This window comes from Choloepus didactylus, chromosome 13, assembly GCF_015220235.1.
Source record: "Choloepus didactylus isolate mChoDid1 chromosome 13, mChoDid1.pri, whole genome shotgun sequence".
Lineage (NCBI taxonomy): Eukaryota > Metazoa > Chordata > Mammalia > Pilosa > Megalonychidae > Choloepus > Choloepus didactylus.
The window spans coordinates 22850426-22876058 of NC_051319.1; the positions used below are offsets into that span (position 1 = coordinate 22850426).

General features: G+C 37.0%; 1 non-coding gene across 1 annotated transcript; it reads left to right on the top strand.

Moving 5' to 3' along the window:
* Positions 1–24011: 24011 nt before the first annotated feature.
* Positions 24012–24176, top strand: LOC119508620. The gene has a single exon (XR_005211522.1). It is a non-coding gene; the product is annotated as a U1 spliceosomal RNA (small nuclear RNA).
* The last annotated feature ends 1457 nt before the right edge of the window (positions 24177–25633 follow it).

Genomic DNA, 25633 nt, shown 5'->3' on the forward strand with positions numbered 1-25633 from the left:
CAATGAACTTATGGAAATCAAAATTAAAAACAAAAACAAAATACTTTTTAAAATTGCTCCAAAAAATTGCAACACCAGGGCATACACTTAATGAAAGATATATATGATCTGTATGCTTAAATTTACAAAATACATATGATAGCAATCAAGAAGAGGTAAAGAACTGGGGAGATCTACCATTTTCATAGATTGGAATCATCAACATAGGAAAGGTATCAATTCTGCACACATTGATCTACAGGTCATACCCTGGATAAAAATTAACTCAAATGGATTGGAAACATAAAAGAAAAATAAAGTATAAAAATTTTAAAAAGAGACAGTAGGACATCTTTAAGATGTAGAGCTAGAAAGAGAATTTATAGATTTAATTCCAAAAGCATAATCTAAAAAAGGAATACATGAGAAGTTGGATCTCACTAAAATTTAAAATCCTTGCTCTTTAAAAGCCCATATGAAGGACATAAAAAGATGCAGTCTGGAAGGAAATATTTGTGATACATAATCTGATAAAATTCTAATGTTTCAGTTTGTTAAAGCTGCCAGAATGCAATATACAAGAGATGGGTTGGCCTTTTCAATGATGAATCATTAGTTTGCAAATCTACAGTTCTAAGACCATGACAGTGTCCAAATTAAAGCGTCAAAAGAAGCATACCTTCTAGAAGGAAAGGCAGCTGGCATCCAGGGTTCCCCTGTCCCATGGGAAGGCACATGGTGATGTCTGCTGGTCCTTCTCTCCAGGCTTCTGGTTTCAAAATGGCCCTCTCATCCCCTGCAGGTCTTTCTTGCTTCTCCCTGGGGCATTTTCTTTCTTAGCTTTTCTAAACTCTCTTGCCTCTAAGTTCTCTCCAAAACGTCTCTCCCTTAGAATTCTGGCAAGTGGATTAAGACCCATCTTGAATGGGTGGGGTCATATCTACATGGAAACAACCTAATAAAAATGTCCCACCCAACAATACGCCTGCCCCCACAAGATTGGATTAAAAGAGCATAGGCTTTTCTGGGGTGCACAACAGATTCAAACCAGCACAACTTGTATATAAAACAGAAAAAGAACTCTCAAAACTCAATAGTAAAGCAGCAACCAATTCAACTAGAAAATGGGGAAAATACATGAATACACATTTCACTGAAGAGGATATAGATGGCAGATAAATGTGTGAAAAGTGTTTAATATTAGCCATTAGGGAAATGTAAATTAAACAATTATATCTCACTACACACCTTTCAGAATAATTGAAGTAAAAATAGTGGCAACACCAAATGTTGGTGAGGCTGCAGTAAAACTGGATCAATCATCTTTTGCTGGTGGCAAAGTAAAGTGGTACAGCCACTATTAAAAAGTCTGTTAGTTTCTGATAAAAGTAAACATGCAAATGACATAAAACCAGCAATTGCCCTTTTGGACATTTATTCCAAAGAAATGAAATTCATGCTCACACAAAACCTGCAAATGAATGTTCATAGAAGCTTTACTCTTAATAGCCAAAAACTGAAAACTGAATCATCCAAGATATCCTTTAATAGGTGAAATGTTAGGCAAATTCTGGTACATTCACACCATATAATACTACTCAATTAAAAATATGACCGGATTTTTGATACATGCAACAACCTGTTTGAATCTCCAGGGAATTATGCTAATTTAAAATAGCCAATCCCCAAAGGTACATAGTATATGACCGTATTTTATAACATTTTGAAATAACAAAATTTTTAGAAATGAGGGACAACTTCGTGTTTCCAGGAGTGGAGCAGAAGGAGGGGGCGAGGGGTGGTAGATGTGGCTATAAAAGGGTAATAAGGGATCCTTGGGGGCTTGAGCTTTTCATTATCTTGACTGTGGTGGTGGATACATGAACCTACACAGGTTACAAATGGAGCTCAATACACACACACACACACACACATACACACACACACACACACATGCAAAAATGAGTACAAGTAAAACTAGGAGAAATATGATTAGGATCTATGACTGTATCAATATTAATATGGTAATTGTGATATGATATTATAACTTCATAAAATATTACATTGGAGGAAACTGGGAAAAGTATACAAGGGATCTGTCTTATTTCTTTTTTAATACAGTTTTATTGCGATATATTCACATACCCTACAATCATCCACAGTGTACAATCAATTGTTCACAGTACCATCATACAGTTGTGCATCCACCAGTCAATTTTTTCACACTCATTCATTGCTTTTTTTAACTTTATCAAAAATTAAAAAACAAAAAATAAAAAATATTTCCAAAAAAAACAAAAAAGGAATAAGAAAAAACAAATAACCTAAAATAACTACATTGCTTCCAACATGCTCCTACCTTACCCCAAGAAAATAGACTATAACCCATCAAAGGAATAAGAAAAACAAATAACCTAAAATAACTATATTTCTGCAAAATTGTTCTTGCCATACCCCCCAGAAATTAACAGACCATAGTCATTCCTGAGCATTTCCATAACATTACGTTTACCCTTCATAACTTATCTGTTCTTCTTAGATTATTTGCTCCCCCTTTGCTATTTTCTATCTATTGCTATGTCCTCTATATTCTACAATATAAACCATTTATTTTATATTTTTCACAGTGTTCACATTAGTGATAACACAATATTTCTCATTTTGTGCCTGGGTTATTTCGCTCAGCATTACTTCTTGAAGATTCATCCATGTTGTCATATATTTCATGGCATTGTTCCTTCTTGCTGCCACAGAGTATTCCACCGTGTGTATATACCACATTTTGTTTATCCACTCATCTGTTGAAGGACATTTGGGTTGTTTCCATCTCTTGATAATTGTGAATATTGCTGCTATGAACATTGGCATGCAGATATCTGTTCGTGTCACTGCTTTCAATTCTTCTGGTTATAAACCAAGCAGTGAAACTGTTGGATCAAAGGATAACTCTATATCTAGTTTTCTAAGGAACTGCTAGACTGTATTCCAGAGTGGCTGTACCATTACACAGTCTTATCAACAATGAATGAGTTCCAATTTCTCCACATCCTCTCCAGCATTTGTAGTTTCCTGTTTGTTTAATGCCAGCCAATCTAATTTGTGTGAGATGATAATTCATTGTGGTCTTAATTTGCATCTCCCTAATAGCTAGTGAAGCTGAACATTTTTCATGTGGTTTTTGGCCATTTGTATTTCCTCTTCAGAGAACTGTCTTTTCATATCTTTTGCTCATTTTATAATTGGGCTGTCTGTACTATTGTTATTGACTTTTAAGATTTCTTTGTGTATGCAAGATATCAGTATTTTGTCAGATATGTGGTTTCCAAATAATTTTTCCCATTGAATTGGCTGCCTCTTCACATTTTTGACAAATTCCTTTGAGGTACAGAAGATTTCAAGTTTGAGAAGTTACCATTTATCTATTTTTTCTTTTGTTGCTTGTGCATTGGTAGTCAGGTTTAGGAAGTAACTTCCTAATATGAAGCCTTGAAGAGGTTTCCTTACATTGTCTTCTAGGAGCTTTATGGTCCTGTCCCTTATATTGAGGTCTTTAATCCATTTTGAGTTAATTTTTGTGAGGTATGTGTCCTCTTTCATTCTTTTGAATATGGATATCCAGCTCTCCCAGCCCCATTTGTTGAAAAGACTGTTTTGTCCCAGTTCAGTAATTTTGGGGGTCTTATCAAAGATCAGTAGATTGTAGATCTGGGGGTCTATCTCTGAATTCTCAATTCAATTCCTTTGATCAATATTTTTATCTTTGTGCCAGTACCATGCTGTTTTGACTACTGTGGCTTCATAATAAGCTTCAAAGTCAAGGAGTGGAAGTTCTCCTGCTTTGTTTTTCTTTTTTAGAATGTTTTTAGCAATTCAAGGCATCATCCCTTTCCAAATAAATTTGATAACTAGCTTTTCCAAGTCTGCAACACAGGTTGTTGGAATTCTGATAGGAATTTCATTGAATCTGTAGATGCATTTGGATGGAATTGACATATTAAAGACACTTAGCTTTCCTATCCATGAACAAGGAATATTTTATTCTTCCATCTTTTAGGTCCTCTTCTATTTCTCTTAGTAAAGTTATATAGTTTTCTATGTGTAGGTCTTTTACATCCTTGGTTAAGTTTATACCTAGGTACTTAATGTTTTTAGTTGCTATTGAGAATGGTATTTTTTTTCTTGAGTGTCTCTTCAGTTAGGTTATTTCTAGTGTGTAAGAACATTACTGACTTATGTCTATTAATCATGTATCCCACTACTTTGATAAATTTATTTATTAGCTCAAGTAGCTGTGTTGTCAATTTCTCAGGGTTTTCCAGATATAAGATCATATCATATGCAAATAATGACAGTTTTACTTCCTCCTTTCCAATTTGGATGCCTTTTATTTCTTTGTCTTGCCTAATTGCTCCGGCTAGAACTTCTAGCACAATGTTGAATGACAGTGGTGACAGTGAGCATCCTTGTCTCATTCCTGATCTTTGAGGAAGACTTTCAGTCTCTCACCATTGAGTACTATGCTGGTTGTGTGTTTTTCATATGTGCCCTTTATCATATTGAGTAAGTCTCCTTCAATCCTACCTTTTGAAGTGTTTTTATCAAAAAAAGGGTGCTGGATTTTGTTGAATACTTTTTCAGCATCTATTGAGATGAACATTTATTTTTCCCTTTTGATTTGTTAATAATTGATTAATTGATTGCTTTTCTAATGATGAACCATCCTTGCATGCCTGGAATGAACCCCACTTGGTCATGGTGTATGATTTTTTAATGTGTCTTTGGATTTGATATGGAAGTATTTTGTTGAGAATTTTTGCATCTATATTCATCAGTGAGATTGGCCTGTAGTTTTCCTTTCTTGTAGCATCTTTACCTGGTTTTGGTATTAGAGTGATGTTAGCCTCATAAAATGAGTTAGGTAGTGTTCCATTTCCTTCAATGTTTTGAAAGAGTTTAAGTAAGATTGGTGTCAGTTCTTTTTGGAAAGTTTGGTAGAATTCCCCTCTGAAACCATCTCACCTGGGCATTTATTTATGTGAAGCTATCAATGACTCATTGGACCTCTTTGCTTGTGATTGGTTGGTTAAGCTCTTCTATTTCTTCTCTGGTCAGTCTAGGTTGCTCATGTGTTTCCAGAAAATTGTCCATTTCCTCTACATTATCTAGTTTGTTGGCATAGAGTCATTTGTAGTATCCTCATCGTTTTTTTTTTTTTTTTTTTTTTAATTTCTTTGGGATCCACAGTAATGTCCCCTCTCTCATTTATTATTTTGTTTATTTGGGTTTTCTCTCTTTTGATTTTGTCAGTCTAGCTAGGGGCTTGCCAACATTGTTGATCTTCTCAAAGAACCAACTTTGGTGCTATTTATTCTCTCTATTGTCTTTTTTTGTTGTTGTTCTCTATGTCATTTATTTATGCTTTGATCTTTGTTATTTCTTTTCTTCTATTTGTCTTAGGATTAGTTTGCTGTTAATTTTCTAGCTTCTTCAGCTGTTCCATTAGTACTTTGATTTTAGCTCTTTCTTCCTCTTTAATGTATGCACTTAGAGATATAAATTGCCCCCTCCATACCACCTTTACTGCATCCTATAAGTTTTGATATATTGTGTTCCCATTTTCATTCAACTCTATATATTTAGCAATTTATCTTGCTATTTCTTCTTTATCCCATTGATTGTTTAGGATTGTGTTGTTTAACCTCCAGATATTTGTGAATTTTCTAAGTCTTTGATGGTTATTGACTTCTAATTGTATTCCATTGTGATTAGGGAACATTCTTTGAATAATTGCAATCTTTTTAAATTTATTGAGACTTGTGTTATAGCCCATGAGCACTAGAGAAGAATGTGTATTTTGGTGATTTGGGATGTAATGTTCTACATGTTCATTAATTCAATTCACTTACTGGGTTGTTTAGGTTTTCAATTTCCTTATTGGTCTTCTATCTGCTTGATCTGTCTATAGTAGGATTGATATATTTAAGACTCCCACAATTACTGTGGAAACATCTATTGCTTCTTTCAGTTTTGTCAGTGTTTGTCTCATGTATTTCAGGGCACCTTGATTGGGTGCATAGACATTTATGATTGTTATTTTTTTCTTATTGAATTGTCCCTTTTATCAATATATAGTGACCTTCTTTTTCTCTTATAACATCCCTGCATTTAAAGTCTATTTTATATGAAATATATTGCTACTCCTGCTTTTTTGGCTGTAGCTTGAGTGGAATACTTTTTTCCATCCTTTCACTTTCAATTTCTTTGTGTCTCTGGGTCTAAGATGAGTCTCTTGTAAGCAACAAATTGATGGTTCATACTTTTTAATCCATTCTGCCAGTATATATCTTTTAATTGGGGAGTTTAATCCATTCACATTCAATATTAATACTGTGAAGGCATTTTTTGAATCAGTCATCCTTTCCTTTGGTTTGTGTTTTTCAGATATATCCCCCCCCCTTTATTTCCTGTAACATACCCTTTCTAAATCTCTTTAGTTCTCAACTCTTCTGCATACTCTCTTTCTCTTGTTTCTCTGCCAGTAAGGCTCCCTTTAGTATCTCAAGTAGGGCAGCTCTCTTGTTAGCAAATTCTCTCTGCATTTGCTTTTCTGTGAAGATTTTAAGCTCTTCCACAAATTTGAAGGAGAGCTTTGCTGGAAAAAGAATTTTTGGTTGGCAATTTTTCTCTCAGAATTTTAAATATGTCATACCACTGTCTTCTTGTCTCCTTGGTGTTGGTTGAGTAGTCACTGCTTAGTCTTATGTTGTTTCTCTTGTATGTGGTGAGTTACTTCTCTCTTGCTGCTTTCAGAACTTGCCCCTTCTCTTCAGAATTTGACAGTCTGATCAAAATATGTCTCAGAGTAAGTTCATTTGGATTTACTCTGTTTGGAGTTCATTGGGTGTCTATGCTTTGCATATTTATGCTGGTTAGAAGGGCTGGGAAGTTTTCCCCAACAATTTCTTTCAATACTCTTCCTAGACCTTTACCCTTCTCGTCCCCTTCTGGAACACCAATGATTCTTATATTTGTGCACCTTATGTTGTCCATCATATCACTGAGATCCATTTCATTTATTTTTTATTTTTCTCCATTCTTTTGTCTTTCACTTTCAAGTCTGCACTCTTCCAGTTCAATTATTTTTCCTCAGCTTCCTCTAATCTAGTACTCTGTGTATCCAGAATCTTTTTAATTGGATCAATACTTACTTTTATTTCCATAAGATCATCTATTTTTATTTTCTCTTTGCAAAATCTTCTTTATGCTCTTTTAGGATCTTCAGCATGTACTTTATATCCTGGGCCATGATCTTGTGTTTGTGATACTTCTTTGATTAATTGCTCCAAGCACTATGTCTCCTCTGATGATTTGATTTGGTATTGGGTTTGGGTTATACATATCTTCTGGTTTTCTTCATATGCTTTGAAATTTTCTGTTCTTTTGGCCTTTTGGAATTTGCTTATCTTGATAGGGTTCTTTAGGATATGCAGACTTATTTGAACAGCTATCTACAATTTGTCAGAACTGCAGCTGGTGGAGTGCACTTTCCCTTACTTATCAGTAGATGGTGACCCCAAGCAACTATTGTGCTGAAGCCAGTTTTTCCCCAACTTCTCTGTGCAGCACGTGGGGTCTGAATCTTGCAGGGAGTCCAATCAGTTGTACCAAATTTCCATGTGTAATTTGTGTAGCAGCTCTGACGGTGTGGGATGCACCCTGTACAGTAGGGAGGGAAGTTAGCTTTAAGACTCCAAATCTCCCAGCCTTTCCTGGAGATTTAAAGCTGTTGAACAAGTCCAGGACCTTCAGCTCAGACTCCCCACAGTCTCTCTTTGTCATCATCCCACAAGTCCCTGGGATTGGTGTAGGGGCCCTGGGGAATACTGTGTGGGACCCAGCCTCCAAGCCATGTCTTCCATGGGGCATCCATGAAGGAAGACTGTGCAGCATCACAGGCAAGCAGAATCTGCATGGGAAGCTTCAGCCAGAACACCACACAGGAGCATTCCCAGTCTGCTGAAAAGTTGGCTGTATGGGGTCTGTAATTTCCCACTTCCATGGACCTCCACCTTCCTAGCTCTGGGACAATTAGCTGCAGGTGTGCAAAAGGCTAGTTGTCCATGCCAGATACTGAGGGCAGGTACCTGGGGGCATGGAAGGCACTTACCACCATTCAGCTGTGTGGCTCTGGCTGCTGGATCCACAGCCACTTTTGGGGTTTTTAAACTAAACCATCTCCACACATGGAACTCTGGTTTCTCTCCACCTTGGTCTACCATTTCCCTGGCAGCCTCACTCACTCATTTTTGAGTGAAAACTCTCAGTTCCACTAATTGCACAGTCACTGCAGATGTAGCAGACCTTGTTTAGCTGGTACAATGCTGGAACTGGTATTTGAGCACTTTCTGTCTTTTGTCTAGTGTTTTACACAGAGAAGGATTTTGTTCCATCTCTCCTAATCTACCATCTTGGATCCTCTGCTACTCTGTATTATTTCTTACATCTGCATGTGTATCTACAATTATCTTAATAAAAACTGTAATTAAAAAATTTTAAAGGCAAAGAGGTTATAGAATGTAAATTTTCCTTCTATCCATAATATAGTTACCCTGTTCTTCTAAAAATATTTTCAGTTACATTTAATCTTCCAAAGGTAGATGAAAAGAATTTTTCAAAACAGGTATTTATATGTGTATAAAATGTATAGAATTTCAATAGTATTAGTATCAGTAGCATTATGTGCTCACAATTTATATACCAAATCCTTCATTTAAATCTTTCATAACTGTATTTATCAATACATAAAAATCTCCCTCATTCTTTTATTGCATGTTACATTTTATATAGATTATATCTATCACAATTTATTTAAACATCTCTTTGTTTGTATTTTGTTCTCTGTTAATAACAATGTTGCAATAAATAACTTATACAGTTATTTTTCTCCGTAAGAGTGAGTGTGTCTGAAAGATAAATTTATAGAAAAGAATGGTGTAATAGAATGGCTTAATAGAATGGCTTAGAAATATAATGTGCTATATAATTTCCTAAATATTGCCATATAACCCTCCTTTGAGATTGGGCCAATTTATGCTGTGATCAAAAACACAAAAACAGAATTTTTTCTGACACTTTTGCCAAAACAATGTGAAATTTAAACTTCTTACAGGAGAAAAGTGGTGTCTTGAAACATGGACAACTCTGCATGGATTGATTTAGGGTGAGTAGCTGCTGAGATTTATTGACTTAATTGCATTTAATGATTTTGTTTTCAACTATTACTACTTAAGCCACTCAGTAATTATTATGAAAACCCTCATGAGCTTCTTAAATGTGAGTATAGAGTTATAGAATATAAGATGTTCAAGAATTTGCAGTCTGTAAATCATCAGTGGGATAATCAATCTTATTTGTGAATATAAATGGCTATCTGTAAAACAGTATATTTCATCCTCTTGAAGCTTATAAATATGGATCTTGGTTTATTATATCATATTATTACATTTTTTTCTCTACAATCTTTTAAAGATTGCAGAATGGACATTTTCAGCAGCAATTGACCTAAACTCTAGCTACATTTTGTGTTCACTCTTTAGAGAGCAAATGCATCCCAATGCAAATTTCTTTACCAGAATTTTATGACAGAAAGCAATCTGACACTTAAACTTATTTAACTACATTAATACAATTTGGAATTTATTTAACTTTTCATGTGAACTTATAGGTACAAGAAAATTACCTGGAGCTGGTGCCTACATTTAGACATAAAAGGAATAACATTAACAATTAAAGATTGAAAACCAGCACAATGAATGATAGCAATGATGATAACCATAATCATAATTCTTGATAATTCTATTATCAAAAGAAAGCATTTCATTTTTCATAAAATCCCTCCCAACATCTGGGATAATATGGCAATCAGTATTTGAGGGCAGTGTGAATACTACTGAGCATCATATGATCACTACATATCTCTGTGGATAAGAAGCCTTGCAATCTGTTTAGTCACTAACATACATTTGTTCTACTTGTTTCCAGGGTATTTATTTTTGTCTGTCTTTGCCTAATTGGAAGTCTGTTTACTAGAAAATTAAAAACATTTCAAAAAGTAGGAAATATCACAGAACATTTAAAATGTCATGTAGTCAAGTCTTGTCTACATGTTAGAATATACATGCTTGACAAAAATTTTCAGTCAAGACAGAAAGAAATAATCTAGTCAAATAATGAGTTGAACAAATTCTATTCTGTATAACAATTAAACTGAAGTAAATTAATTAAACTGAAGCAAAGACATACTTCACTACCAATGAGTACTGATTTAAGGTAGAGCATATTTTTATTGAACTAGTATAGTTTTTCCTTTTTATTGTTTTGCTAACAGCTTAAGAAGCTTTTGCTTTTAGTATAAGCAACTGAGAATGATAAGGCAAATTGAACAATAGCTATAAAAATGATTTTTTTTATTTTGCTTTAATGAGAATGAACTTTGATACATGTCAAAATATTTCCATAGCCATAATTTTTACAGGAACAAGTTTTTTTGAGGTATTATTAATCAAGGAAATGTAGCATGAAATTCAAAAATTATTTGAATTAAATGTTGGGAAAGTTTCTAAGGGAAAATTAAGGCTCAAAATTAATTTCCACTAAAGAATTATAGATATATAGGTAGGTAGGTAGGTAGGCAGGTAGGTAGGAGATAGGTAAATAGATAGATAGAGAGATGCATGTATACATACACACATACATATAAGCATACTTTCATATGTATATAAATAGAACTCAGGGAAGAAAACATGATTATTTGTTGATAGCATAGAAAATTATAAATATAATAGTGCAAAATTTAATATGGGAGCCTTCTTCAGCAGTATTGGAATGAAGAGAACAACTGAAAATTGGTTCCCAGACAACCTTTCATTGTCCAGTGTTCACCATTTGGAATGTATGTTAAAAATTTGGGTAGAATGTTTTAATTACATTAATGTACAATATGTCTTAAGTAGCTGTATAAGTTAGGGCTCTCTAGGGAAACAGAATCAACAAGAGATATCTAGAAATATAAGATTTAGAAAAGTGTCTCATACAACTATGGTATGCACAAGTCCAAATTCTGTAGGGCAAGCAGCAAACTGGCAACTCCAATGAATGTGTTCAATGAACTCCTAAGGAAGTGAACTGGCATCTTTGATGAACTCCTCAGGAAATGCTTTGCTGGTAAGCCAAAGAAAAAGTGAAGGTCCTCTATCTGTCTCACTTAAAAGTCTTCAACTGATTGGAATAAATCCAGATGACTGCAATTTCTCATTGTGGAAGACACACCCTTCATTTACATCATCAGTCACAGTGGCAGCCAATTGACTGATGATTTAATAAACCATCCTGTTGGTTTATTAACCAGCCACAAACATCCTCACAGCAATGGTTAGGCTAGTGCTTGCTTGACCAGACAGGTAGGTACCATCACCTGGCTAAGTTGACACATAAACCTAACCATCACAGTAGCTGACAGGAATGTAACTCTTAGTCAATTCTTTAGCTCCAATGTCTTATATTATGTTAGGCTCTGTCCCTGGAGGGATGCCAGAAGTCAGAAGAAAAAGACAAATCTTTGAATTTTTTGAGATGGAAGTCTTGTTAAAGGTAAAATGGAGATGCTGCCACCAGAATAAAGACAATGTGAAATTATCACCCCATCTTTCCTTTGACCATGTTCTCCTCTCTTCTGCTCCTTTCCCCCACTTCATCAAAGGCCTATTCCACTCTTACATTCAATTGTTGCCAACTGAGACCATTAACATCCTAGGCATATTCCCTGACTCCTGCCATTAAGTCAACATAAATTAACTCTCAGTATTTGGGTAACTGAGTTAGGGCTATGTGATGGTTAGATTCATGTGTCAACTTGGCCAGGTGATGCTGCCCAGGTATCTGGTCAAGCATGTACTGGCCTGACATTGTACAGGTAACTGTTACTGCAAGGACATTTCTGGCTAGTAATAAAGCAGAAGACTGGTTCGCTAAAGCATCAGTCAGTTGATTGCATGTGTGGCTGATTATTCAATGAAGGGTGTGTCTTCATAATGAGAGAATTCAATCAGCTGGATTTAATCCAATCAGTTGAAGACTTTTAAGGGAGGAGAGAGAGAACATTTTTTTCTTCAGCCAGCCAGCTTCTGGGGATTTCATTGAAGACCTTCATCAAGGTTACCATCTTGCTGCCTGCCCTATGGAATTTGGACTCATGTGCCCCCACAGTTGTGTGAGACACTTTTATAAATCCTCATATTTTTGGATACCTCCTGTTGGTTCTGTTTCCCTAGAGACCCCTAAATAATATAGGCAACTTCTAACTTTCCTGACTTTTCTGTGGCCTCAATATGAATAGTTAAATAAAAATTGTCCAAATGCTGCAGAAACTGAGATTTTCATAAGTTTCACAAGGGAGATACAGTTCCACCCCCAAGGAAGTGTTAAGTAGACGAACTTAGACTTCCCTTTCCACAAGACAGTGTCCTTTTACATTTGCATATCCATAGACCTATGAAAGTTATTATTCAAAAATTATTCCAACCTGCCTTCAAAGATAAATATAAACCTCTAATACAAATCCAGTACTTCTTAGATGTGGATTGCTGCTGATAGAGGAGAAATCCCATGGGATGTATGACAAATATGCAAACTTCTGTTCCTCATTTCAGGACTACAGATTTGGAACTTTTGGAGTTGGGCAGGAGACACACTTAATTAACAAAGAATTCTGGTGATTTCGTTGAGGTTTACTGATTTGGAGTTGAATTTCAAAATTGTGGAACCTGTACCTCAGTTGCAAAATAATTTAGTGGACACAGACAAACATGTTTATTTTACTAGTTCTGAATAATAATAATATTGTAGGAAAGCATTAAAACATAGTTTCAATTTGACTGTCAGTAGTCTTAATATTATATCTATGTAAATATTTTTTTATCTATCTATCTGCAATGAAAATGTATCCTCTGATCTCTGATTGCAAAGAACATAACTGATCAGTAGACTAAATGCCACAGTCTATATTCATCCCTGCATATGTGCTAAATCTACAGTTTGCCTGAATTTTCCCAGAAGAGTAACTGAATGTGGCAAGAATACTAAAGTAGGCCTGATCCTGAGTGATGTAGGTCTCCTCTGATGGGTGACTTGGACTTGAGGTTGCCTCATTGACTTTGCCAAATTTTCCTGAGTAGTGTAACATACTCTAGGACTTTTGCTTTCTAATCTTTTCTCCTTCCCTTTTTCCTAAATAAGACTTAAACTTGCATTGAATACTGGAAACTTTTCTAGACTTGTTTGGCTCCCTCACCATTTTTTCCTTGAACATTGCATAAGTAAAGATTTATTATAGGAACTGGCTCATGACTTTGGGGATTGGCAAGTTTGAATTCTATGGATCTGGACTCAAACTGGAAACTATAATGAAGGTGAAGTTTTACTCTCCAGGAGAAGCTGGCTGGCTGAAGGAAAGGTAGAAACTCTTTCTGACTTCTAAAGTTCTCAGTTCTCACTTTAAGAACTTCAAGTGATTGGATGAGACTCCTCTCATAACTGAGGACAATCTTCTATGTTGATTGTAGACACAATCTGCCATAGATGAAATCAACTGATTAACTAGGTAAATCTATCTACAAAATACTCCCACAATAAAAGTCAGGCTGGTGCTTTCTTGACCAACCAACAGGACACTATAATTTAGCCAAGTTGACACATTAAATTAACCATCACAGTCAACATCTTGTCAACTTGGTACCCGTACACTATATCTTCTTAAACCATATTTAATTTTCAAATAAAAACAATAGCACAGTCATGCATTCACATCACATAATGCAACGGTCCTGCATTCAACTGAAAAGGCACTAAACATTTTCCCATAAAAGAATGCAAGTCTTTGGTAATATTCACTCCTATCCTTGATATCCTGTAGCATATTCATAACAAAATAGGAAACAATACTCATGACTACTACAGTCTGCATTTCTGCAACTTGTCACATGGTCAAAGCTGATATTTATAACTATCTTCTTCCACTACACATTCCATATTCCCTTTACCATCAGCAAGAATCTTACTTGTCAGGGTTCTTTGCCTGAAGGGCCTGGGCCATTAGCTGTCCTGCCTGGAATGCACCGTTTTACTTTTCCATTGATTTTAAATGCAGGGCATGGTAATACTAAGAGACATCTAATGGGATCTTCTGTATTCCAGACACACTCTTCTTTATCTCCACTGTGAAGTAGAAGTCCAATTTCCCACTGGTAATCAAAGTAAATCTCCCAACCCAGTTCAGTAATTTCCTTCTTTGCCTGTTGATTCAGAGGCAGGAAGAGCCCAAAGTGACCAGTGGGCAATCTTTTTTAAAAATTTATTTAATTAGTTTTCTTTATAAAAGAAGTTGTGGGTAATTGTACTATTAATTAAAGACAATTAATTAATGTGAATTTACAGCTCACTGTGTAGTGTAGTTTCATGGATTTTTCAAAAAAGTTTTTATTCTGTTATCATATATACAATGTAACATTTCTGCCTTTTAATCACATTCAGACATATATTTCAGTACTGTTAATTGCTTTCACAATGTTGTTGCTACTATCAAAGTCATCCATCATCAAAGCATTTTCATCATTCCAAATAGGAACCCTGTGCATTTTGAACCTCAACTTCCTGCTCTCTATTCCCTCCCCGTTCCCTGTTAACCTATATTCTGGATTTAGACTCTATGAGTTTACTTATTCTGAGTGTTTCAAATTAGTGAGATCATACAATATTTGTCCCTTTGTGTCTGGCTTATTTCACTCAATGAGGTGTCTTCAAGGTTCATCCATATTGTTGCATGTGTCAGGACTTCATTCCTTTACATGGCTGAATAATATTCCATTGTATGTATATAATGCATCTTATTTAACCATTCATTAGTTGACGGACACTTGTGTTGCTTCATCTTTTGGCAATTGTGAATAAATACCACTGTGAATATCTGTGTGTAAATACCTGTTTGAGGCATTGCTTTCAAATCTTTCGGGTATATATTAAGTAGTGAGATTGCCAGGTCATATGGTAGTTCTATCCTTGTCTTTCTGTGCAAGAACAGGTGGCAGTATTAACTTACAGTTCTATGGAATCATTGTTGTGTCTCCTTGTGGAAGCACTTCTCCTTTTTGAAACTAAGACCTGCAGAACAACAGAGGTCACAATTGCAAGTCAGAAAAAACACATGAAAGCTAATAATCAGTGGTACCACTCCCACTTCTACCCATTTCCTAGATCCATGAATCCTCACTGTGGCAGAAACAATGCCAGCTGGTGGATAGTGACTTACAACATATACAAATTCTTAGAGAATATTACCCCAGCCCTGTAATGTATTGTGACCCATTTTGTGCCATAATTGATTTTTTAAAAGGCCGTTCAACTGTTAAATTGGTCCAGCTGCTTCAGGATAAGGGACATGGTAAGATAATTGAATTTCATGGGAATTGGCCCATTGTCACATATTATTAGCTGTGAGTTGAGTTCATTGATTTGAAGCAATGCTGGGGAGAATACTGTTCCAGTTTGCTAAAGCTTCCAAAATACCAGAAATTGATTGGTTTTATAAAGGGGATTTATGTTACACCTTTACAGCTCTAAGGCCATAAAATTTTCCAAACTATGGCACCAAAAAGAAGAGCCCTTCACTGAAGAAAAATTGACAGTACCTGGAGCATCTGTTAGCTGGGAAGGCATGTGGCTGGTGTATGCTGGTGTCTGATTCCAGTGACCTTCACTTTAAGTGTCTATGTGTTCCCATTTAGCTTCTCCTGTGAAAACTCATCTCTTAGCTTAGCATCTCCAAATGTCTTTCTCTCTTTACCTCCAAGTGTCTGGGTCTGTGTCGGTCCTTAAATGTCCTTTTTTAAATTCAATTTTATTGAGATTGCTTACACACCATACAATCATCCAATGTGCACAATCAATTGCCCATACTACTATCATACAGCTGTGCATCCATTATTCCAGAAAGGAAATTAAAAAAAACAGAAATCTCAGATCCCCTCATACCCCTAAACCCTCCTCCATTATTGACTCATGGTATTAATATAGTACATTTGTTATTGTTGATGAAAGAATGTTAAAATACTATTAACTGTAGTACATAGTTTACAATAAGTATATTTTTCCCTATATACCATTATATCATTAACTTCTAGTTATACTGTCATACATGTGTTCTAGTTCATGAAAGAGATTGCTAATATTCATACAGTTAATCATGGACATTGCCCAACACAAAATTCACTGTTTTATAAATTCCCATATTTTAACCTCCCTTTCCTTCTGGTGACATACAAGACTCCCTTCCCCCTTCCACCACATTCACACACTGTTCATCACTGTTAGCTATTCTTACAATAACAAGCTACCTTCACCTCTGTCCATTTCCAAACACTTAAGTTCAACTTAGTTAAACATTCTGTTAATAATATACAACTGCTCCCCATTCTTTAGCCTCATTTATAACCTGGTAACTTATATTTTATGTCTATGAGTTTATATATTATAATTAGTTCATATCAGTGAGACCATACAATATTTATCCTTTTGTGTTTGACTTATTTCACTCATAGTGTCCTCAAGTTTTCTTCATCATCACATTTTTTTTAAGATGGTTTTGTTCACCCACCATACATTCCATTGTTGGTAAACAACTGATGGTTCCTTGTATAATAATGTATTTATGTATTCACCACCTTCACCACTATCTATATAAGGACATCTCCATTTCTTCCACAAAGGAGAAGGAAGAGTCAAACGAGGTAGAGAGACAAAAGAAAAAGAAAAAGAAAGAAGAAAAATGACAGCTAAAAAAAGAAACAAAAGGAAAGATAGAATGAAACTAAAGTACAATAAAACAGTCAGACAACATCACCAATGCCAACAGTCCCTTACCCCTCCCTTATATCCCCCTCTTTTAGGCATTTAGCTTTAGTATATTGCCTTTGTTACATTAAAGGAGGCATAATACAGTATTTCTGTTAACTAGAGTCTCTAGTTTGTAATGATTGTAATTTTCCCCAGTACCACCCAATTTTTAACACCTTGCAAGGTTGACATTCATTTGTTATACCTCATGTAAAAACATATTTGTACATTTCATCACAATTGTTGATCACTCTAGGTTTCACTGAGTTATACAGTCCCAGTCTTTATCTTTCCTCTTTCCTTCTGGAGTTCCTCATGCTCCTAACCTTCCTCTTTCATCCATACTCATAATCGTTTTTGTTCAGTGTGCTCACATTGGTGTGCTACCTTCACCCAAAATTGTGTTCCAAACCTCTCACTCTTGTCTTTTCCTATCTGTCTGTAGTGCTCCCTTTAGTGTTTCCTGTAGAGCAGGCATCTTGTTCACAAACTCTGTCATTGTTTGTTTGTCAGAGAATATTTTAAACTCTCCCTCATATTTGGAGGACAGTTTTGCCAGATATAGGATTCTTGGTCAGTGATTTTTCTCTTTCAGTATCTTAAATATATCACCCCACTTCCTTCTTGCCTCCATGGTTTCTACTGAGAAATCTGCACATTGTCTTATCAAGCTTCCTTTGTATGTGATGCATTGCTTTTCTCTTGCAGCTTTCAGGATTGTCTGTTGGTGATGTTTGATAATCTGATTAAGTGTCTTGGCATAAGTCTATTCAGATATGTTCTGTTTGAGGTATGCTGTACTTCTTGGGTCTGTAATTTTATGTCTTCCATGAGACATGGGAAATTTTCATTGATTATTTCCTTTATTACACCTTCTGCCCCCTTTCCCTTCTCTTCTTCTGGAGCACCCATGACTTGTACATTCATGTGCTTCGTGTTTCCATTCAATTCCCTGAGACATTGCTCATATTTTTCCATTCTTTTCCCTATTTGTTCTTTTGTATGTAGAATTTCAGGTGTCTTGTTCTCCAGTTCCTGAGTGTTTTCTTCTTTCTCTTGAACTCTGCTGTTGTATGTCTCCATTGTGCTTTTCATCTCTTGTGTTGTGCCTTTCATTTCCATAGATTCTGCCAGTAGTTTTTTCAAACTTCCTATTTCTACCTTATGTTTGTCCAGTGTTTTCTTTATATCCTTTATCCCTTTGCCATATCTTCCCTGAACTTGTTGATTTGGTTTTTTATTTGACTTAGCATATTTCTTTGAAAATCTTTAACAGATTGTTTCATTAAAGTGAAACAATATCTCAACTGTATCTTAATTGAGGTGTAAGTTTGTTCCTTTGACTGGGCCATATCTCTGCCCTTCCCAGTGTAGTTTGTAGTCCTCTTTTGTCTAGGCATCTGGCTTCCCCAGTTACCCCAATCAGATTTTCCCAGAGCAGAATGGGTTCAGGTCTCAGAATGGGGTTATATTCAGTTTCATGTCTCCCTGAGGGTGTGTTTTAGAGTTTGACAGATTTTCCTGTGAGGTCCCTAGTTGCCGTGCTTTTCCTAACCTGCCCAGCAGGTGGTGTCTGTCAGCCTGTCACTCCTGACTGGTGTAAACTGTTGTGTCTCCTTTAATTCTTAGGTTGTTTCTATTTTGGCTGTAGGCTCTGGGGTCTGAGTTCTGAGGGAGGGGCAGGCCATTGAGTTGGACCCCACCTCCTTCCTCTTAGGGAAGATACATCCCCTAGGGAGCTGTTTTCTGCATTTCAACAGTTACTTTGTTTCTCTGTCTCTGCCACCTCCACCCCTGTCTTTGTCAAAGCACTGTGAACTGAAAATGGCTGAGGCTCTCTACACCGATCCACTCAGTTTGAGAGAGAGAAAAAGTGGAAGAAAGCCTCCCTTTAGAGCCCATCCACAGTCCCTCAATTTTGCCCATCAGTCAGGTAGAGCACCTGGTCTTCTGGGCTCCCCTCCCAGGGCACAGGCATTTTCTAGCTCTCTAAGTTCAGTCTCTAAAAGTCTCTGTATTTTTTTTTCTTTTTTTAATGAATTTTTTTCCTCTCCATTAACCCCACTTCCTCTCCACTGGGAGCAACCTCAGAGTATTTTGCTGCTTGTCTATGTTTGTAATTTGTATTCGTCAGCCCATATTTTTAATTTAAAACCCCAGTTGGAGCTGGTCTGAGCTATATTTTCTCACTCAGAGAATGCTGGCTTCTCCCTCAGGGAGGTCCTGCTGCTCAGCCTGTAGTGGGGGGAAGGGGCTCCGGCATGGATCCACAGTTTTTACTTGCAGATTTTATGCTGCAATCTCAGCCTTTCCACCCAATCCAGGTTGGTGGATAATGTGTGGACAGTCACAGTTATCACCCAGCAGTTGTTCCAGAATATTTACTAGGTGTTCCTCATTGTTTATTATTGTTTCAGGGGACTGACTAAATTCCACACCTCTCTATGCTGCCATCTTTGCTCCTTCTCCTTGAATGCTCTTAAGGACTCCAGTAAACTAATCAAGACCCACCTTGAATTGGCAGGGTCACACCTCCATGGAAATAATCTAATCAAGAGATCTCACCCATTGTTGGGTGGATCACATCTTCATGGAAACAATCTAATCAAAAGATCCCACCAACAATAGGTCTGTCCCCACAAGATTGCAATGAAGAACATAGCTCTTTATGGGGTACATAACAGATTCAAACCTGTCTAATGATTGTGTACCAGGCATTCTGTTAATTCATGTATGGTGGTTTTGGAAGAAGAATTGCATGAAGGGAAGGCAAGTCCATCTCCAGAGTATGCATTCATTCCAGGAAGAAAAAAATACTGCTCCTTTCATGATGGAAGTGTTCAATGTAATCAACCTGCCAGCAGGTACAAGACTGATTACCTAGGAGAATGTTGCCGTATCAGGGACTGAGTGTTGGTCTGTGCTGTTGGCAGGTTGGGCACTCAGCAGTGGCTTTAGCCAGATCAGTCTTGTTGAGTGGAAGTCCATTTTACTGAACCCACATATAACTTCCATCCTACTGCCATCACTGGGAAAAAAGACAGGTCATTTTATCCACTTGATTATTAAACCCTCCTTTGATGAGGTCACCTTATTTTGAGAATTCACATAGAACATAAATGTCTTCATGTTTTAAACCCATCCAGAAAGGACTATCTACATACCTCTCCCCACAGACCTCTGTGTCACCAATTTTTCAATCATGTTCTTTCCAAGTCCTGACCACTTCTCAATGTTCTGCCCACTGGAAGGATTTTCTTTCAACCTTGTCCCAGGACGGGCTCTCATGCTTCAGCTGTCTACTTTCAGTTGGTGCCTGCATATTGTTGAGAGCCCAGTATAGTTTAGGGAACTCCCCCAATAGACCATAGCTGCAGACTGGGAAAGAGAAGGTTATATGATAAGAGTGAGGGGCATGGGCATTTGGCCCACAACTGTGTTTAACTTGCTTGTTCCTTCAGGGCCTGCTTAAGCACAGTTTCACACATAACACATTTGTTGATGGACTGCTGCTCTGCATGCTAAACTTTATAGAATGGTAATGCAGACAATACCCAGTTCATGATGAACAGCTCAGTTCTCATGGTAACTTGGTAGACCATGGTTAAGTGATTGGTCCCTACCAAGACCCACTATCAGACAAAAAGCTATTTCTCAAAAGGATAGTAGTTACCTACAGAACATGGTAGGGATTGCTTCAAAATCCTAACAGCCTGCACTGTGATTATCCTATAGGGGCCTCCCCAAGGCTTCAAACAGCCTCTGTATATGCCACTGACACTTCAAAGGCCATTGGATTTGATGGGTCCCAGACCCCAAGTGGCAGAAGAGGTTGCAGAGCAGCCTGGACCTATGGTACAGCCTCCACTTTTTCCATTTCCCACTCAAAAGTAGCAGTTTCTCAAGTCACTAAATAAATGGGCAGGATTGACACACCCAAATGAGGAGTATATTTTCTCCAAAATACAGAGGCCATTTAAGCATTTTGTCTCTTTTTTGGTTGTAGGGCGATACAGCTGAAATAGCCTATCCTTTATCTTAGAAAGGGTATCTTAACATGTCCCATAACACTGGATACAAAGAAGTTTCACTGAGGTGGATGACCCCTGAATTTTGTGAGATTTATCTCCGACTCTCTGACAAACAATGCCTTATGAATGTCTAGAGTAGCTTTCATCTCTTGCTCACTAGTTCCAACCAGCATGTCATCAATATAATGGATCAATTTGGTGGCTTGTGGAAGGCAAAGGTGATAAAGATCCCTCCAGACTAGATTATAATATAGGGCTGGAAAGTTTTACATCCCTGAGATAGGACAATGAAGGTATGTTGCTGGCCTTGCCAGCTGAAAGCAAACTTTTTTTTTTTTTTGTGGTATATACTAATGGGTATCCAGAAAAAAAGCATTTGCCAGATAAATAGAATCTCAGGTCCAGGGGATATGTAGATTTTTTCAATCCATGATACAACATCTGGAAAAGCAGCTGCAATCAGAGTCACCACCTGATTAGGTTTATGATAATGCACTGTCATCCTCCTTGATCCATCTGTTTTCTGCACAGGCCCAATAGGGGAGGTGAATGGGGATGTGGTGGAAGTTTTGTGAATTTCAACTATACTCAGTATAGGCCCACTTTTTGGTTCATGCTTCAGCCAAACAAATTAACAAAGCCCTTTCTAACCTCTGAGCTCCAACACTGAATCCACAGTCTCTGCTTACTGGTCTCATATCAATAAATTTATCCTGATCCAATTTTATGCTCCTTCCATTAGTATCTCATACCCTTAATATCCATTCCTACATACATCCCCTTGATTTGTTTGTGTACCTGGGAATAGTCATGCAGTCCTTTCACAGTGTAGTGTAACTCCTTATAGGTCACATTTTGTACTTTTGCTTTAGAGGCATTGTTGGGACTTCAGTTTAATTCTAGGTTTGGAAGAAAACAGGGCTTTGGGGGTGGGTCTTGAAAAATTGTAATTCCTTGCAACTCATCTACCTTGGGGCATTCCGCTAAAGTTTCTGGTGAAATGGTCAATCTCTTCAGACAGAGGTGTGGGTTTTTTTTTTTTCTTCAAGGGAGATGATTAGAGGTTTATCAGGCAAAGCCTGGTTAATCTCTTTCAGATGGAGTTGGAATGGCTGATTCCTCAAGGTAGAGAATGACAGGCTTATTTGGCATAAAATATTCAGCAGTATCTCCATTGTCATCATGATCAGCACATATGTTCCTATTCCAATTTTGGGGATCCTATTCCATCCTGATCAATTCCTTCACTTTAACAATAAGTGTCATAGGTTTGGAAATTCAATTTGCATTGTTATTTAACAGTTCACATGATAAAATTCTACATTTGGTTTTAAAAACTCTCAAGCCTGCAACTACAAGAAATAAGATCTTCTTTCAGGAAACACATAGAAAATTTCATGTCATTCATATTGTGCTTGAGCTGGGAATTTGAAGCCCTGAGCTCATTCTTTTCTATAACAACTTTTATCCAGAATATTTAAGAACAACCAGCAAACATCATTGTACTTTTTAAATTCACTACACTCTGCTAAGGTATAAAATACACTGTTGCCCAGTGCCTTGACTCTTACAGAAAACCAAATAAACAAACAAACCAAAAAAAAAAAAACACACAAAAAAAAACCTTTTTATTTTGAAATACTTTCAAATGTATAGGACAGTTATGAAAATAATACAAAGTCCATATATAGAACTCCAAAGTACCCTTTCTCATCCTAATATCCAGATCCATCAATTTAAACATTTTTCCACATTTGACACATCATTCTCTCCCTCCCTCTTTCTCTCCTATTATCTATCTATCTATCTATCTATCTATCTATTTCTTTACCTATATTTATATATATCTATCTGTCAAAACATTTACTGAACCCTTGAATGTAAGTTGTATACATCATGCTCCTTAAAAACTGAATACTGCCATGTACATTTCCTAAGAACAATAATATCCACTCATGTAATCAACTTAAGGGCAGTTATTGAATTCAAGAAATTTAACATTGCTAGAAAGCCTACCATCTATATGTCATTTTTTTCATATGTCCCAATAACATCTCTTTTCTCCTCCCTTGCTAAATACCAACTAGAATCATGTGTTTCATTTAATTGTCATTATCTTTTTATTTGCTCTTCTTTTATTTGTGGGAAAATATATACAACATAAACTTTCCCATCTCCACCACTCCTAAATATGCTATTCAATGGGATTTAGCACATTCACAATATTTCAGCACAGTCACTACTTTCCATTACTAAAATTTTCACATCTCCTCAAATAGAAACCTTACACTTATTATTCATTAATTCTCCATTGCCCCGATCCCCTCCTCTGACTACCTGCACTGTAATTTCTGTCTTTATGAGCTCAAATATTCTCCAATATTTTCTGTGTAGCTACAGTGATGCGTAAATTTAACATCCTAAATACATAACAGTCTCCTTTCCTTTGATACCAACTTAACTTCAATAGTATTCACAGACTATGCACCTATACCCTTTTGTCCCCCTACCTTTAGTAGTCCTTGTCAAGAATTCCAGATTTACCATCATAAGTACAAAACACTGACTAATCATTACATTTTATGCATTTGCCTTTTAAATTATGGTTTCAGTTTACTAAAGCTGCTGAAAAGCAATATACCATAAATTGGGTTGGCTTTTAAAAATGGGGATTAAGTTATGTTACAATTCTAAGGCTGTGAAAATGTCCAAATTAAGGCATCAGCAAGAGGACACCTTCTCTGAAGAAAGGCTGCTGGCATCCAGGTTTCCTTTGTTACTTGGGAAGGCACATGGTGATGTCTGCTGCAACCTCTCTCCTGAGTTCTGGTTTCAGTAACTCTCTCAGCTCCTGTGGTTCCTTCTGGCTTCTCTGTGCATTTCTCATCAAACTGCCTGCTTTCTCTGTGTTTTTGTCTTTATCCTCACAAACGGCTTCAGTAAGAAATTTAGATTCACCTTGCATTGGGTGGGTAACATCTCAATTGAAACAACCTAACCAAAGTTCCCACCCACAATAGGTCTGCACCCACAAGAGTGGATTAAAAGAACATAGTGATACTTACCTGGAAGGGGAGATACCATGATCACAAAGGTGGTTTTCCCAGGGCAAGGCTGATCTATTGCACTCCAGGACCTGCTGACTCCTGCCATTTCCCCACATGGGGGAAACTCCACTGCATAATTTGTGTTGGTGGGGGGTTGTGTGTGTGCTTTCCCTGACTGAAAAAAAAAAAGAACATGGCATTTTCTGGGGTATGTACATAATAGTTCCAAACCAGCACATTACACTCTCTGGACTCCAAAAACACACATTCTTTCCATATGCAAAATACATTCATGCCATCACAATATCACAGAAGCAGCCAAGCTTACCTCAATCCCCCAGGCATCTGAAAGTCCTGGGGTGGAGGGGTAATGCTCTTCCTGAACAGTGGGGCAGAAGACCCACCCTCCCTCTGCAAACTCCAGGGCAAACTCACCTTTTCCATGTGCATAGATAAGTCCACTCACATGGCCTGAGGTGTCTTAGTTCCAGATCTTGGCTTCCATAGCTCTGCCTTTGAAGTCACTTTTCCTTCAATCTGTCCCTTTTCTGTTCTGTTTAGTCTGGACTGGCAAGTGGTTCCATTTATACAGTTCCCACAATAAACTTGTAGGTTTCACATGCAGCACACAGGAGTCCCAACCATCAGACAATAGAATGTTCCAAAAATCCTTTCTGGATGACTCCATCTCCCATCCTGATTCACATTGAGATTGCTGGCTGGTTAAATCCTCACACTGGGCTGTATTCTCTTGGGATTCACTTTCCAGAAAACTCAGAACTTTCCAAACCATCAATTCCTGGTTTCTTTGTACCTAAAAGTTCAGTTCTCAGCTTATCCCTTTCCTCTCACATTTTACTATAAGCTGTAAGGAGAAGCCAGGCTGCATTTTCTACATTTATTTTGGAAATTTCCTCAGCTAGATATCCAAGCTCATGACTGTCAAATTCTCCCTTCCATCTGACATCAGGACTGAATTTTGCCACATTCTCTGACACTTTGGAACATGGATCACCTTTACTCCAGGTTGCAATGACCCATGTATCAATTCTGTCTAAAGCCTCATTGGAAGTTCCTGTTGCATGCATAATCTGCTAACAGTTTCTACAAAGCAGTCTAGGCCCTTTCTGTCAAGCATCACACAATTCTTCCAGAATTATTCTCTTTTCCATTTATAAAGCTGTTCCAGCATTTCTGCTATTTGCAAATCACAACACCCCACTCTTCTGGTACCAAAAACTGTTCTGGTTTGCTAAAGCTGTCAAAGTGCAGTGGACCAGAAAAGGGGGTTGACTTTTAACAATGGTGACTTATTAAGTTACAAGTTACAATTCTAAGGGCATGAAAATGTCCAAATTAAAACATCAACAAGAGGATACCTTATCTGAAGAAAGGCTGCTGACATTCGAGTTTCCTATGTCACATAGGAAGACACATGGTGATATCTGCTGGACCTTCTCTCCTAGGTTCCAGTTTCAGTGCCTCTCTCTCTCAGCTTCTGTGTGTCTTTATTACTTCTCTGGGCATTTCTCATCTCTCTGCCCTCCCTTTCTGTGTTTCTGCCTTTTATCCTTTCATAAAGGGCTGCAGTAAAGGATTAAGACTCACCTTGAATTGGGTGGGTCACATCTC